Source organism: Rhinolophus ferrumequinum, chromosome 22 (assembly GCF_004115265.2).
Source record: "Rhinolophus ferrumequinum isolate MPI-CBG mRhiFer1 chromosome 22, mRhiFer1_v1.p, whole genome shotgun sequence".
NCBI classification, from domain to species: Eukaryota; Metazoa; Chordata; class Mammalia; order Chiroptera; family Rhinolophidae; genus Rhinolophus; species Rhinolophus ferrumequinum.
In genome coordinates, this window is record NC_046305.1 from 29,673,460 (window position 1) to 29,677,486 (window position 4,027).

The 4,027-nt window shown below is 42.2% G+C and overlaps 1 long non-coding RNA gene across 1 annotated transcript; it reads left to right on the forward strand.

The window, feature by feature from the left end:
- Positions 1-339: 339 nt before the first annotated feature.
- Positions 340-1,822, forward strand: LOC117014812 (uncharacterized). Its single transcript, XR_004421615.1, has 2 exons — positions 340-543; positions 1,501-1,822. It is a non-coding gene; the product is annotated as an uncharacterized LOC117014812 (long non-coding RNA).
- The last annotated feature ends 2,205 nt before the right edge of the window (positions 1,823-4,027 follow it).

Sequence of the window (4,027 nt, forward strand, 5' to 3'; positions counted from 1 at the left end):
AGAGTCTTACAAGAGACAAGTAATATTATAAAACAAGTTTCTAACCCAATCTGCTTCTGACATTAGGAGAAAGTTACAAAAGTTTCTCCAAAGACCTGGGGTTTCCTTAGACGAAATGCTGACCACAGCCAATGTGGTCTTTTACAATTGTGACAGAGAGGGAGGCCAGGGTTCAGAAGGAGGAACAGAAGGAAGCTAGGCATGCCCAAGTTTTAGCCGTGCTTGCAGGACATTCACAGTCACATTCTGCAGACCCTCCATAACTTGCTGCAAAATATACTAAGTGTCACGTGTGCCAAGAGACAGGACATTGGGCAAAGGAGTGTCCTAATCGTAATAAGCCTCCTCAAATGCCCTGCTACAAATGCATGACTGCAGTCCATTGGGCAGCCCTCTGTCCCTCAGGCCAAAGGGCCCCCAGGCCTAAGGCTGCAAATGCCTTGTAGATGGTAACTCAGGACTGAAGCTGCCCACCCCAGTCTGCCCCACTTCAAAAGGTCACCATTACTAGACTGGAGCCTAGGGTATGCATGGATGTGACAGGTAGGACAATAACCTTTTTATTGGATACCAGGGCTGCCTACTCTGTTCTCATTGCCTTCTCTGGACCCCTTTTCTCCCAAACTTACACTGTCCTGTGTGTGGTGGGAAAGCCCACCATTAAGAATTTCACTCTTCCTTTGGGCTATCTCTGGGATAGATATTATTTAATTCATTCTTTTCTTGTAGTCCTTGAATGCCCAACTCCCCTCCTTGGGAGGGACTTTCTCCAATTGTTAGGAACCAAAATAGTTATAGGAGGAAATCTTGTCTTAAGACCGCCCCACCAAATGTTAGTTATACAAACTAAAGACCATCTAAATACTCTCACCCCTACATGGGAAAGTCAAATTGAGCCAGTGGCCTGGGACACCAGGATTCCTTTCTGGGTTAAAACCCCAGTTCTCATTAGTCTTAAGGATCCCTCACAGTTTCCCCACAAAAAGCAGTACTCTCTAAAGCCTGAGGCAAGGGCTAGGATTCAGCCTATAATTTATAAATTCTTTCTCATGAGCTACTTAAATCCATTAGTTCCCCTTGTAACACTCCTATATTAGCAGAAAGGAAAAAGGACTACTCCTATAGACTAGTAATCCACGATCATCTATCACAGAAAATGGCTGAGTCATTAACTAAAACAGTGGAAATATTTGTAGCACTCCAAGAACAACTGGACTCTTTGGCTGGAGTTGCTCTCCCAAATTGAAGGACATTAGATCTCCTTACAGCCTCAGCTGGGGGAACATGCCTATATCTTAAGGAAGAGTGTTGCTTCTATGTTAACAAATCAGAACAAGTCTAACAGAACATTCAGAGCATCCTTGAATCCGTATTTAGGATCAATACTTCAATTTCATTCTGGGGTTCAAATTCATGGCTCATGTCTTTACTTGTTGCCTTTGCAGTTCCATTATTAATATAATCAACTTACTAACTAAATTTATCTCTTTTATAATAAAGGCTATAAAGCTACAAATGATCATCATGAACAACTTGATCTCCGGGACCCCAAGCTCCAGACACCTATTATGGGCTGCTGGATGGACACTTCCCTCCTCCTCCTTGATCAATAGTTAGCAAGCAAATGGAACCCAAAGAAGTCTCAACGTCCCTTTACAGCAGGAAGCAGACAGAGTGGTCATCGCCCCAAAGTCCTCAAAGATTTGGGTTCCTAATGCTTGAGGGGAGAATTGTTACGTAGAATTTAGAAAATGTAGGAGAAGGAAGAGGGGTGAAAGGGGTTCCATAGTGCCTATAGAAAAAGCTCATAAATAGCTTTGATTAACTGCCTCCAGCCACGTATTTGTTTCTACAACAAGAGATGACCGAGAGATGGTTTGGAGCAAGATAGGATCTCAGTCTACAGACCACTGCTCTTAGGAATTCATGCCCTCATGTGGAAGAGCATGCACGACTTTTCCCACCAAATCAATATGTAACTCCCTCACCCCACACAGAAATCTATAAGTCCTTGGGACAAGGATTCTCTCTCTGGCCATCAGCTCTCTGATCCTCGCTCTCTCCTCCTTATTTTCTCCCCCTTTCTCTCTCTCTCTCTCTCTCTCTCTCTCTCTCTCTCTCTCTCTCTCTCTCTCATCTCTCTCTCTCTACTTCTCTCTACCTCTCCCTCACCCCCCTCTCCCCTACTTCATCTAGTGATATAGAATATTTTCTTTGTTCTGGGATCGTGTCTCATGAAACCAAAGAATGGGAGCACGGACCAAGGAGAGGCGAGGAGTTGTAAAAGAGGATAATTTATTAAAAGTAAAGAGTAAAGAGTCACAGAGAGGCTAACGACTGGGTTGTCCAGTGACTGAGGCAAAAGTTCTTCCTTTTATACCTTCCCTTGCCTGCTTGGGGAAGGGGGCTGGAGCCTTCTAATGGAATTCGTCTATCAGGTTTTTCCTGTTTGCTCACCCTTAAGGGATTAATGAACCCTTTTCTATCAGATCAGCTCCTTTGTTGGGCCAAAAGGGATTTTTGAGATAATTTATTAACCACAAGGCACGTTCTCTTATCTTTGTCCTGGAGTGAAGGAGACATTCCAGAACCTGGAGTTTCAGGATATGGCTGCCTTTTGTTTATTACGCCAGGGACCTCCCTGTTTACCTAACAACATGCTAACTAACTTGTCTCACTAGGCCAGTTCTCTTCCTTAAGAATGAATCACTAATACCAGGGACCTAGGTTTCTCTCTCTCTCATCTTCCTCTCTCCACAACCTGGGCTAGGCCCATTCTCTTCCCTGAGAATATATCACTAATAAACCCTGCTTGCCTATTAATCAGCTTGCTGACCTTTTTTTCTTCACTGCATCGGCAAGAACTGAGACTCCCATAACAAACCTTACAACCCCTTTACTAATTTACTGCCCAAGCCAAATTTCCTTTAGATTTCTCACTAACAAATACCCAAACCTGCTTAGATTCCTATCTTATGAGCTGTAGCTTACTTTGTACTGTCAATTTCTCATAAATTTATTGTTTCTTTGTCTAAAAGGTATAAAAATGTGCCTAGTTCAATCACTTCTTTGAGCCTTATTGTATGATCTGAGCATCATATTGTGATACTCCCAATTGCATATATTAAATTGTTTTCTCCTGTTAATTTATTCTTTTATCAATTTTATTGTTTTAAAACTAGCCCAGCCCGGAGAACTAAAGAGGGGTAGAGTGGAGGAATTTTCTCCTGTTCCAGAACATTAACAAATTACTGAAGTCTAACATGAATATATAAAACTACTGAGAGTCACAGACTTGGGGAATTTATTTATATTTCTAGAATTTTTACAGAGACTCCTGAAAGATTGGAGTCAAGGATAGGGACCAGAAAAATCTTTCTCTGGTACAAGCCTGAGGTATGAGAACAGCACTGCATGAGAATAGCAAGTAGTCCTGTTACTGGGAAATGACGTTGAACCTTAACTCTTTGTCTTCTTGAAGGATTGATTCAATCAAGAGAAAATTTTGTGCAACATGAACAGCATAAGTTGATTACATAGTAAAACAAAGTACACCCTGAGACATGAAGTAGGCTGAACCAAGAGAGGGAAGCAGCCATCTTACATTGCATGAAGGCTTTTATTTCCATGGGTACAATTGCCTCCTCTTCTCTCTTCTCTTATCGCTCTTCCTCCCTTTGAGATGCTTAGTCCTCTGGCATTTAGCAATGCATTTCTTTGATTTAGGGGCATGTGTATACACATCTCATGGGGGTATACGAAAACTTGGAATCCTATTGGGCTAGTAAGGTATTGATGGTCCTGACAAACAGGATGTATGCCCTGATAAGCAGGATATCTTTCTCTCTTCTAATGCATTTCTTTGATTTAGGGGGATATGTAAGCATGGAATTCTGCTGGGCAGTTGCAAGATGTCTTGACTCAAGAAGGAGCTGCAGCAATGGGCTTTATAACAGGGGCTAAATTTCTCCTTCCGCTCATTTCTATGTTCCTACCCTATCAGTCCCACCTACATCTTTCTCCTTTA